We start from the raw sequence: 14,013 nt of genomic DNA on the forward strand, positions 1-14,013 counted from the left end.
ATTGCTTCTGCTGCAGAACCCCAATTAATCACCCTGTCGGGTGCCGCAGGGCACTTCTTGCCAGACCTCTGAAAGTCACCAGTCTTTTGGCTAAAACCATCCCTGGGGCCATACCCACCTTTGCAAGAGTTTGCTCCTGCATGGGTTTTGGGCTGTGATTTCATTCTTCAATCTGATCCCAACTATCTTCGATCTTTCTGAAATGCATCAAATATTTTTGGCCAACTGTTCGGGAACATAATTTTAAAAACAAGATTTTCGCCATTTCTGGAGATTTTTGTGGGAGGAAGAGGCTATGAGGATTTCCATAATACTTGTTTTGTCTTTTCCATTATTTCTCTAGGCCAGATTATCAAAAACAGGACTCTGAGGCAAAGCACATGAACATTCTTAGGAACCCTGACACATACTGCCAAATTGCCTTCTACAAGGATTATAATAATTTACACCATCAACAGCAGCTCCCTCATTGGAAATTTTGCTCATTATTTAGAAGAAAAAGAGAAGTTCAATACCAAGTAGCATGACAGTTGAAGTTTTATAGTTTTATAAAGGTATAATTGACATACAATAAACCACACATATTTAAAGTATATAATTTGGTAAGTTTTGACATATATATGTCATATATATATGTATCATATATATGTGTCATATATATACACACACACACACACACTATGAAACCATCACCACAAAGAGTAAACATATCCAACAATCCCAAAAGCTTCCTAATATTCCTTGGCAAGTCTTCTTTCCTACTCCTGCCTACCTCACTCTCCCATCCTCAGGTAAACACTGATCTGATTTCTATCACTGTTGATTAACTTACATTTTCTAGAGTTTTATATAAACAGAATCTCTCTCTCACACACACACACACACTTTTTTCTCTGATCTTTCACTCAGGGTAATTATTTTGAGATTCATCCACATTACTTCATGTGTCAACAGTTTACTCTTTATTGCTGAGTAGTCAGCAATGTCTCCTATTGAAGGTGACCTACAGCTCCTCCAGCTCACTGATGCTCTGCTCACTTTTTTAAATTTTTTCCTGTGTGTTCCATTTTTGACATTACTATTGTTAGGTCTTCAAATTCACTAATCTTTTCTTCTGTGATGTCTAATATGCTATTAATCCTATCCAATGTATTTGTCATCTCACACATTATAGCTTTCACATGTAAAAGCCTAAGTTGACTTTCCTTAAGACATTTTCCATATCTCTATTTTACCTTTGTACAGGCAAACTACAGTTATAATAATTGTTTTTAATGTCCTTGTCTGATAATTCCAACACCTGTGTCAATTCTAAGTCAGTTTGATTGCTTTTTGCCTCATTATGAGTTGTATGCTTTTTCCTGCTTTTTTGCATGCTTGGCAACTTTTTATTGGATTCCATCCAGTCACTGTGAATTTTACTTTGTTTGGTGTTGGATATTTTTATATTCCTGTATTTTTCAGCTTTATTCAAGGATACCATTAAAGTACAAGGAAACAGTTTGGTCCTTTTGTTCCTGTTTGCAAGACTTGTTAGGCTGGACCACAGCAGTGTTTAACTTAGCGCTAGTTATTTCCCACCATTGAAATAAGACTTTTCTGAGTATTCTACCCACTGCTACATGAACTCCAGTCTCCTGTGTGAGCACCAGCGATTATTCCTTCTAATGCTTTTGTCTAGTCCTTTTCCGGTCTCAGTTTCCTCATATGTATGAGCTGGTATCCATTGTTCTTTTATATATTATATCTTTGTTCATTTCAGGTGGAAAGGTAAATCCAATTCCTTTTACTCCATCTTAATAGAAGCAAAATTAAACTTTTTTTAGTGTGTGAAGGCTTTTTTCAAATAATGTCACTATTTAACACAGATACAAAGCAAAGCTCCTATGACTAAAAGTGAGATAAAGGATTGATAGCCTGAGAAAACCTGCCCACACAACTTCTTCCTTGATGTTCTCAGAAGCTAAAACTCTCCCCTGATCCCTAGAGATTCACAAGGCCCAATTTAAAAACCACTAGATCTGGTCAAACTCCTCCTTTTTATACTTGATGCAACTGACACCCAGAATGGTTAAGTCACTTGCCCAAGGTCACACTGCTAAAACCTAGGTCACTGGATGAAAGGGAATAATGATTCACAAGAGTAAAGGCCTCAAGAACGGTAGCAATGATTACTATGTCTGCCCCTGTATTTTTAAATTTCCAAAAATCTATAATAATGACCAGAGAAGAGAGAAGGACTGTGGTGAGTTTAAGAAAGGATCCAGTGCAAAAGGGCCCTAGTTATGCCTTCCCTTGCAAATCAAGTTCATTTCCTGAAGCCCCATCTCCTAGGGAAGATTCTCAATGAACTTCAGCTCAGCTCACAGATCTCTGGCAAAGGGCAGACTCCTGAAGACTAGAACCCAGATCCCTGAATCACAGGCAAGTATTCTGTCCAATGTACTGCATCACCTCCCTTCCACTGGTAATATCCTAGAATCCACTGAAACCCTTCTTCTTTGCTGTGCATCAAATATTTAAGAAGAGATTACTGACCCATGTGTTTGTGATTATTGGCAAAATTTCCTGTGCGTACAGAAATCTCAATCCCACACTAAAAAAGCAGAGATTCCATTTCACCTTGAACATCATGCAACAGAGTATGGTGTGACGATGGTGTTTAGAAATCAAGCTAGAAGGAAGAGAGTTCATTAAGTAGGAATGAAAGCTCTAAGTCTCCACTGAAAACAACAAAACAGCTAAGGTATGGATGCCAGGAGCTAACTCAGACACTGACATACTGGATGAGTCTCAATTTGCCACTCAATGAATTTCAAATTCCTTGTCTTTAAATAGTATTCATACAACCTGTCAGAGCTTGCTTCCCAGAGAATCTGAAAGCTCTAAGTGGCTTTTAAAACGATTTGTAAATCACTTAGAATTCCTTGGATAGAGGATGATATACAAATATGTGGTACTACTATAATGTAACCATACTTAAATATTTACAATGTTACCATTGAGAGGGATTATCTGCAAAATTCTTAGTGTCTTCTCCAATTAATTTTCCAAATGACAGAGAAGTTAATTACCCTGGAGTCTTGCTATACTGTAATCTTACCATGGTCCAGAAATTAGGATACATTTAGAACTTTTTCCGTATCAGTGAGAACTGAAAGAATTTCAACACAATATGGCTATTCCCACACCACATCACAGGCCTCGGAGACAACACCAGTAAGAAGAGTTAAGTATCTTTCTTGAGGATTCAATCTTGTAACTTTGCCCATTATTAGAGGAAGAAATTACAAAGTAGTTTGATTCATTTTGTGATCTAGTTGTTATTTTTGACATATATTTGTTTGCAAATTCAGTGCTCAGAAGATGGTTTATTTCACCTAAAGTTGTGTCTCCAGTTAGGATGACAAGATATCATTAGGTGGGTGGTGACTTCATGATTTGAACTGCAGGGCTGCTTACGGCTGTACAAGGTATGAATGAGGCCTTGAGAACTGTGTTGTGCACAGCCTGCTCCATCATGCATGGCTTCCCTTATTCTCCTTTAGTACTAGAAGAAAACTGTGAGTTAAGAGAGGGAATTTGGGGAATGAGGAATCCAGGCACCAGAATTCCTGTAAAAGATATGCATACAGATAACAAAAGATCTCTTATGGATTTTACATTCATGGATCTATATGCAAAATGTTACATTTACCTGCATAAACACATTACATTTACCCATAAAAATACTTAACACATATACATTATGTGTATGCATTTGAGCCCCTATTACTAGGCATATAATAGGAACTTCATAAATTATTCAAATAGATGAAAATATACTTACTATGATAGTGATACATGGTGGCAATTAAACTAAGATGAACTCCTACTAATTTTTATTACAATGAAGAAAGACCATTGTTAATTTTCATCCATTCAGAAATGGTCTACCAGTTTCAAAAGACTCCAAAAGAGGGCGCCTGGGTGGCTCAGTTGGTTAAGCGACTGCCTTCGGCTCAGGTCATGATCCTGGAGTCCCGGGATCGAGTCCCGCATCGGGCTCCCTGCTCGGCAGGGGGTCTGCTTCTCCCTCTGCCCTCTTCCCTCTCGTGCTCTCTGTCTCTCATTCTCTCTCTCTCAAATAAATAAATAAAATCTTTAAAAAAAAAAAAAAAGAAGACTCCAAAAGAACACATAACCTAAGTCACAAGCATAATAAACATTAAGTGTGACCTAATCAGCACAAATTAACTGAATTCCCTATAACATGTACAGAAACTATTTAATTCTAAAAATCCTGTTCCTGAAAGAAATACAACTTTCACTATTTGCAGATGATGTGATTCTATATTTAGAAAACCATAAAGATTTCACCAAAAAAAACTAGTATAACTGATAAGTGAATTCAGTAAGGTCGCAAGACACAAAATCAATATATAATATATACAATGAAACATTATACAGCCATAAAAAGGATAGGATTGTGCCATTTGAGACGATATGGATGAACCTAGAGGGTATTATGCTAAGTGAACTAAGTCAGACTGAGAAAGACAAATACCACACGATTCTACTAATAAAAGGAATCCCCTAAAAAATGAATACACAAACAAAAAGCTGAATCAGAACTATAAATACAGAGAACAAACTGATGGTTGCCAGATGGGAGGAGTTTGGGGGGTTGGGCAAAATGGGGGTAGAGGAGTGGGAGATACAGACCTCCAGTTATGGAATAAGTAAGTCAGAAGAATAAAAAGCAGAACATAAGGAATACAGTCAATAATATTATAATAGCGATGTAATGGTACAGATGTGCAACAGAGCATAACATATAAGCTTGTCAAATTACTAAGTTGTACACCTGAAACTAATGTAACATTATGTGCCAACTACAGTAAAATTTTTTTAAAAATTTAAAGAAAGCAAACAAATCAATATACAGAAATCTGTTATATTTCCATACACTAACAATGAAGTAGCAGAAAAAGAAATTAAGAAAATAATCCCATTTACAACTGCACCAAAATCACAAAAAATACCTAAGAATAAACTTAACCAAGGAAATGAAAGACCTGTCCTCTGAAATCTATAATAAACACTGATGAAAGTCATTGAAGACAACACAAATGGTAAGATGTTCCATACTGATGGAATGGAAGAACAAATATTGCTAAAATGTCCATACTACCCAAAGCAATCTACAGATTTATGCAGTCCCTACCAAAATAGCAACAGCATTCTTCACAGGACTAGAACAAATAATCTTAAAATTTGTGTGGATTCACAAAAGACCCCAAATAGCCAAAGTAATCTTGGAAAAGAAGAACAAAACTGGCAGTATCACAATCCCAGATATAAAGAGAGATTACCAAGCTGTAGGAATCAAAACAGTATGGTACTGGCACAAAAGTAGACACATAGATCAATGGGACAGAATAGAAAGCCCAGGAATGAACCCATAAAAATATGGTCAATTAATCTCTTGATAAAGGAGGCAGGAATATGCAATGGGAAAAAGACAGTCTCCTCAACAAATGGCGTTGGGAAAACTGGACAGCTACACGCAAAAGAAACTGGACCACTTTCTTATACCATACACAAAAATAAACTCAAAATGGATAAAGGACCCAAATGTGAGACCTGAAACCATAAAAATCCTAGAGGAGAGCAGGAGCAGTAATTTCTCTGACATTGGTCATAGCAACATTTTTCTAGATAGGTCTCCGGAGGCAAGGAAAACAAAAGCAAAAATAAACTATTGGGACTACATTCAAATAAAGAGCTTGTGCACAGCAAAGAAAACCATCAACAAAACTAAAAGACAACCTACCGAGTGGGAGAATATATTTGCAAATGACTTATCTGATAAAGGGTTAGTGTCCAAAATCTATAAAGAACTTGCACAGCTTAACACCCAAAAAACAAATAATCCAATTAAAAATGGGCAGAAGACATGGACAGACAGTTCTCCAAAGAAGACATCCAGCTGGCCAACAGACACATGACAAGATGCTCAACATCACTCAGCATCAGCGAAATGCAAATCAAAACCACAATGAGATATTACCTCACACCTGTCGGAATGGCTAAAATCAACAACATGAGAAACAACAAGTGTTGGTGAGGATATGGAGAGAAAGAAATCCCTGTGCACTGTTGGTGGGAATGCAGTCTGGTGGTGCAGCCACTGTGGAAAACAGTATTGAAGTTCCTCAAAAAATTAAAAATAGAATTGCCATATGATCAGTAATTCCCCTACTGGGCATTTACCCAAAGAATCCAAAAACATGAAGTCAAAAAGATATATCCATCCCTATGTTTACTGCAGCATTATATATGGTAGCCAAATTATGGAAGCAACCCAAGTGTCCATGGGTAGATGAATAAAGAAGATGTGGTGTGTATACACATACACACACAATGGAATACTCAGCCACCAAAAAAAAAGGGGGAGGGAATCTTGCCATTTGCAAAACATGGGTGGATGTAGAGAATATAAGGCTAAGTGAAATTAGTCAGAGAAAGACAAATACCATATGATTTCACTCATATGGAATTTAAGAAAACTAATGAACAACAAAAAATGAGGCAAACCAAAAAATGGAATCTTAACTATAGAAAACAAACTGATGGTTACCAGAGGGGAGGTGGGTAGGGGGATGACTGAAATATGTGAAAGAGATTAAGAGTACACTTATTATGATGAGCACTGAGTAATGTATAGAATTGTTGACTCATACACCTGAAACTAACATAACACTCTATATTAACTATACTGGAATTAAGAGGAAAAAAATTAAAATGAAGTATATACATTTTGTTGAAAAAAATGTCTGAAAAATTGGTAGGAAGTACATGAAACATAATATTGGTGCCTAGGTATGGAATTGTAGTCAATTTTATTTTCATGCTTTTTGTTTTATTTACTTTTTAAAACATTTAAATGAGTGTGTTACTTTAGAATACAATGAAGTATTTAGGACTTATTTATAAAACCATTTACGCTTGATGTTTTTCACTCACTAAATAGCTTTATTTTTGTCAAAAGTAAAATATGCTATTTTTCTCATCATATTAGACATGGCAATAATTCCTTTTTTCGTATTCTATAGCCTTGACTGATGCTTGCAGCCTTACTGAAATTACATGCCCAGCTTTTCTGAATACAATACCTTTTATTTTTTATTTATTTATTTTTATTTTTTTAAAGATTTTATTTACTTGACAGAGAGACACAGCTAGAGAGGGAACACAAGCAGGGGGAGTGGGAGAGGGAGAAGCAGGCTTCCCGCGGAACAAGGAGCCCAATGTGGGGCCCGATCCCAGGACCCTGGGACCATGACCTGAGCTGAAGGCAGACACTTAATGACTGAGCCACCCAGGTGCCCCACAATACAACCTTTTGAAAACTGGGACTGTAAATGACATGGAGCTAAACACTCTTGTTATTTCTGCCATCCTCAAGCACTGCAGTATGAGTTTCAAAGTATGTGGGCATTTGTTTTTAATTATTCAAAAACTGATCATTTATATAGCATATGTTTGGTCATTCTCAATCAGAACATTCCATTCCCTATTTCTGTTAATTGGGAAGAAAGGATTTTAATTTTTCCCCCATTTGCACTTGAAACTTCACACTCTGTATATAACCAGTGGACGCTTGGTGGTTGTTCAAGTGTCTAAAGTGAATTTTACAACTTTGCAACCTTGAGAAAGTGAGCAGTCTTTTTTGTGCCTTGTTTTGCCTCAAGGAAATGAAGCCTGGAGCTGTGCGTTGTTTTTTTTTTTTTTTTAAGATTTTATTTATTTATTTGACACAGAGAGAGAGAGAAAGAGCACAAGCAGGGGGAGTGGCAGGCAGAGGGAGAAGCAGGCTTCCTGCATGAGCAGGGAGCCCGATGCGGGGCTCGATCCCAGGACTCTGGAATCACGACCTGAGCTGAAGGCAGTGGTTTAACCAACTGAGCCACCCAGCACCCCAGCCGTGCCATTTTTTAAGAGCTGATCTGAACTGCAAGAATCTGGATTCATGAGGCCTGCAGCATGGAGTGCTGCTCTGGAAGGGCCATGTTTTGGCTGGAGGGGAAGAAGCTTCCAAACAGAGCAGAGAATTCTTGGGTTATGGTGAAAGGGGCATGGGATGTGAGATAGTTTCTTACAACTATAGAATGCTGGGGCTCAAAGAATTCTTAGTGATCATCCAACCCAATAAAGTCCTTTTAAGCTGGGGAAACTGAATACAAGACAAATAAGGGACTCAGTTAGGGGAGGGATCCAGTTAGCAATAGAGGCAAGATTTAGGCCAGTTCTTCGGTTGCCTGTTCCTGTGTTCTTTCTCCTTTCCATCATCTTGGGCCAGGTAACTATCCAAACTGATTGACTTTTCTGGAGGTATGAGTGGGAAGAACTTCTTTTCCCAAACCAGACCCTTTGTCAGGTGGCATAGCCTTTTCTTAAAAGTTTCAGCCCAGCTGCTGCTATTTTCAGAAGCCAGTGTCACCTGCTTCCTTCCCAGTTTCCTTGGCCAGGCCCATGGCTTTATTACATAGCTGAAGAGTAGGGGAGACTGGTTGCTGAGAAGTATCAGGTTTGACAGATACTTTATGGTTTGGGTTTGGCCAGAAGCAGACCCTGAAACAAGGATTTGAAGGCAAGTGGTTTATTTGGGAGGTGATCTCAGGAAACACCAGTAGGGAAATGAGGAAGTGAGACAGGGAAGGGAAGGAACCCAGTAAGTGGTGTGTTATCCAAGCCAGTAAATGCCAGTAAATGGTGTATTACCACTGTGGGCAACTAGAGCTCAGTTCTGGGAACCTTGGGCAACTGTAGAATAGATACCTTAGAGCAGGGATTCTCACGTCAGCATTTAGGGCTGGATAATTTGTTGTTGTTGTGGGGGCTGTCCTGTATGTTGTTAGATGTTTAGAGCATTTCTAGCCTCTGTCCCCTGGATGCAAGTTGCATCCCACTCTCTTGTAACAACTCAAAAGGACTACAGACATTGCCAAATGTTTCCTGGAGGCACAATCTCCCAGGGTTGAGAATCACTGCCTATGAGTTATCCCTAAGAACGAAAAGAAGGCCAGTGTGCCTGGAGCAGAGTATGGAACTGTTAGAACTATAATCTTCAGAGTGAAAGCAGTGGGAAGCCGTTGATGTGTTTTGAACAATAGAAAGTTGTGCATGGGGAAATTGAAGAAGGGCTGGGCAAATACAACCAGTTTTCTGTTTTTAAAAGATCATTCTAGCTTTAGCATCTAGAACACTGGAGAAGAGCAGAAGCAGATACCATCATGGTAATGTGTCTCATCCTTACAGTCGTACACCCATCTGGGTGAATATGTGTGTACATGAAAACTTTCAGGTCATGTGTCAGGGGATTATGTATACATGTTCTTGAATTCGTCAGGATGGAAAATGCATTTTTCTTCCCAGAGAGCTTCCCAAGAGCTCTTCTGAGCCGTGTGTATCTCACTGGTGTGTGTATTTTGGAGTGTCTGTAGTTTAGGTTGAGGAATAAGGGGTTATGCTTGCCTCTCTTTTATTGGACTATTTATCTTCCAGGTTTTTAACTCCTTAACTAATCCGGGTGAAGCCAAGGCTCATCCTGGGTTCTTGTGGAGGGCTGTTTTTCTGTTCACAGACATTTGATGATTTTTCCATGGAAGGATAATCCATCCCATGGAAGGAAATTTGTCATGGCCAGTGACTTGCTTTGTCTAATGATATGTGGGCAGAAAGGATGTGTGTCACTTCTGAGACAGAAGTTTTCAGAACTGAAGTATGGTTGTGTGTGCTTCTTTTTGCCCTCATAGGCACACTATAAATGTTTGTTGAAAAAATATGAATGAAAGGAAAAAGCCCAATTTAGGAGCTGAGATACCTAATTCGTTTTCCCGGAGTTTCAACAGACTAGTTGTGGCATAATTATTTTGCTATTCTAGTGGCCACACGTTTTTCTTAAGGTTCCTCTTGTTTTTAAGACTTTATACAGTTATTGTAGAAGTAATTGATGATTTTTGGATGCTTATTAGAAATATTGTCTCTGCTGGCTAATGGGAGATAAAACTTGGGTGGGGCAAGGGGAACATTGATAGGCAAGGTATTCTGAGCTTTCAAAAAAAAAAAATGTTCCTCAGGGTAGTGTGCCTGTGAATACCATGTTTTCTCTGGAAGCTATGTTCCATCATACTTTTTTAGACACCCCTGCCCTGACGAGATAAGAGTAAAGACCAGGGAGTATTGATTCTCTGAGGAGCTCAGGGCTCTTCTCCGAGACCAGGAAATGAGGGAACTGTTCTTGTAAGTTGCTGTCAAAATTTACTGTTAATAGTTCTTTGTAGGCACTGGTTTGGTGACCTCGTCTCTGGAGGCACCTCCTCAGGGCAATAGGATGACAGGCCTGGGTTTTGTCCGAGGTTTGTGGGGGACCATGCTGCTCCCACTGGAGCCAGATGTTTCCTCAGCCCCTAATCTACAATGTCTCCAGCCGGGGCTTCCGACCAGTCCAGTGCCATCTTGTGGACGTGCTGATCCTTCCGCCGCGTGGGTGCGTCACTGGGAAGGTCTTCTGCGCAGAACCGGAAGTGAACGTCACACCTTCCTCTTGGGTTAAGACAAATGAGGCGCAGACTGGGTGGGAGTGAAAGGGACCCTCACACACCCCGGGAGACCCCAGGGCGTTGCTGCATGGCAGCTTCTCCTGTGCTCCTCGCAGCTCCCGTCAGATTCACAGCCAGTCAGCTCTGCACGCGTGCCCCCCGCTGCCCGGCGTCTGTTACCTAAAACCAGCCTCTGAGCTCAGGTCAGGAACTCTTGAGTGTTTATTTTCTCTGCTGTTCGTGGCTAGGTGGGTGGCCTCTGAAATATTATTTAATGGTTCTGTGTTCTGATTCCCTAGGTTGTGTGGTACCCAGTTACTTCAAGGTGACAGTACACTACCTATGAAAAACTGCCCTTCACATGTTTAATCTTTACCTAAACAGGGAGAATATATGGAGAGGTTTCTTGCTTGCAGATGATCTTGTGAACTTAGAATCACGGTTTATCTTCTCAACTGTGGCAGGAATTATAACCACAGAAGGTTGTACCTCAAAAAAAAGGAAAGTTTCTCGCTTTCTAGAAATGAGAAGTTGTGAAGCTTATATTTGTGATTTTTCTCTAATTGCTCAGAGTCAAATATAAAAAATGTAATTGGCAATTATGTTAACCCTTATTGTTAACATATTTTCATTTTTCTTTTGCCATTTGGTCCTAATTTTCTGTTTTATTAACCTTGTTGATTTGACAGGGTGTGAGTAAATTAAAAAATTAAATAAATTCATGTATAGCCTGAAGGGACCTTATGGATTGTTAAATCCAACTATGCAGTTTACAGATTTAAGCAGTTAAGATATGGAGAAAAGGAACTAGAACTAGTGCCCTTAGCTTTTTAGTTACAGAGCTGGACCTGGAGAGTAGGTCTTCTGATTCTTAGACAAATATTTCTTCCCCCATTTCATAGTCACTGTTCTTAGAAAGTAGAGTTTACCTATGATAGTGGGGACAAGGCAACACAATAGTCTTTGCTTGAGTTTTAGGAACAGGATTTTTTTAATTTTTTAATTCCAGTATAGTTAACATAGAGTGTTATATTAGTTTCAGTTGTACAATATACAGTGAGTCAACAATTCTATACATTACTCAGTGCTCATCATGATAAGTGTACTTTTAGTCCTCTTCACCTATTTGACCCATCCCCCCCCAACCCTCAAACCATCAGTTTGTTATTTATATTTAAGAGTCTGGTTTTTTGTTTGTTTCTTTTTTTCTTTGTTATTTGCTTTGTTTCTCAAATTCCTCATATGAGTGAAATCATATGGTATTTGTCTTTCTTTGACTGGTTTAACTCACTTAACATTATGTTCTCTAGATCCATCCATACTGTTGCAAATGGTAAGATTTCCTTCTTTTTTACAGCTGAGTATTCTATTGTGTATGTGTATATATTTTATATATATATTTATATATGTGTATATATATACATATATATGTGTATATATGTATATCACATCTTCTTTATGTGTATATATATTTTATATATATATGTATATCACATCTTATCTATTCGTCTACCAATGGGCATATTCTCTTTGTTCACCCATGTTTTGCAAATGTCAAGATTTCCTTTTCTTTTTTCATGTCTAAGTATTCCACTGTCTGTGTATGTGTGTGTATATATCTTCTTTATTCATCTACCCATGGACACTTGGGTTGCTTCCATAATTTGGCTACCATATATAATGCTGCAGTAAACATAGGGATGGATATATCTTTTTGACTTCATGTTTTTGGATTCTTTGGGTAAATGCCCAGTAGGGGAATTACTGATCATATGGCAATTCTATTTTTAATTTTTTGAGGAACTTCAATACTGTTTTCCACAGTGGCTGCACCACCAGACTGCATTCCCACCAACAGTGCACAGGGATTTCTTTCTCTCCATATCCTCACCAACACTTGTTGTTTCTCATGTTGTTGATTTTAGCCATTCCGACAGGTGTGAGGTAATATCTCATTGTGGTTTTGATTTGCATTTCGCTGATGCTGAGTGATGTTGAGCATCTTGTCATGTGTCTGTTGGCCAGCTGGATGTCTTCTTTGGAGAACTGTCTGTCCATGTCTTCTGCCCATTTTTAATTGGATTATTTGTTTTTTGGGTGTTAAGCTGTGCAAGTTCTTTATAGATTTTGGACACTAACCCTTTATCAGATAAGTCATTTGCAAATATATTCTCCCACTCGGTAGGTTGTCTTTTAGTTTTGTTGATGGTTTTCTTTGCTGTGCACAAGCTCTTTATTTGAATGTAGTCCCAATAGTTTATTTTTGCTTTTGTTTTCCTTGCCTCCGGAGACCTATCTAGAAAAATGTTGCTATGACCAATGTCAGAGAAATTACTGCTCCTGCTCTCCTCTAGGATTTTTATGGTTTCAGGTCTCATATTTGGGTCCTTTATCCATTTTGAATTTATTTTTGTGTATGGTGTAAGAAAGTGGTCCAGTTTTCCTAACACCATTTGTTGAGGAGACTTTTCCCCATTGCATATTCCTGCCTCCTTTGTCAAGAGATTAATTGGCCATATTTTTATGGGTTCATTCCTGGGCTTTCTATTCTGTCCCATTGATCTATGTGTCTACTTTTGTGCCAGTACCATACTGTTTTGATTCCTACAGCTTGGTAATCTCTCTTTATATCTGGGATTGTGATACTGCCAGTTTTGTTCTTCTTTTCCAAGATTACTTTGGCTATTTGGGGTCTTTTGTGAATCCACACAAATTTTAAGATTATTTGTTCTAGTCCTGTGAAGAATGCTGTTGCTATTTTGGTAGGGACTGCATAAATCTGTAGATTGCTTTGGGTAGTATGGACATTTTAGCAATATTTGTTCTTCCATTCCATCAGTATGGAACATCTTACCATTTGTTTGTGTTGTCAATGACTTTCATCAGTGTTTTATAGATTTCAGAGGACAGGTCTTTCATTTCCTTGGTTAAGTTTATTCTTAGGTATTTTTTGTGATTTTGGTGCAGTTGTAAATGGGATTATTTTCTTAATTTCTCTTTCTGCTACTTCATTGTTAGTATATAGAAATGCAATAGATTTCTGTATATTAACTTTGTATCCTGCAACCTTACTGAATTCATTTATCAGTTCTAGTTTTTGGTGGAATCTTTAGGGTTTTCTCTATATAGTATCATGTCATCTGCAAATAGTTAAAGTTTTATTTTTTCCTTACTAATTAGGAAACCTTTTCTTTTTCTTGTCTGATTCCTATGGCTAGGACTTCCAGTATTAATGTTGAATAAAAGCCGTGAGAGTAATATCCTTGTCTTGTTCCTGACTTAGGGGAAAGTCTCTGTTTTCAATATTGAGTATGATGTTAGCTATGGGTTTTTTTTTATATATAGCCTTAATACATCATATATAGTTATGGGTTAGCCATGGATTTTTCATATATAGCCTTTATACGAACATATTCCCTCTAAACCT

This window comes from Neomonachus schauinslandi, chromosome 7 (assembly GCF_002201575.2).
Source record: "Neomonachus schauinslandi chromosome 7, ASM220157v2, whole genome shotgun sequence".
Taxonomy (NCBI): domain Eukaryota; kingdom Metazoa; phylum Chordata; class Mammalia; order Carnivora; family Phocidae; genus Neomonachus; species Neomonachus schauinslandi.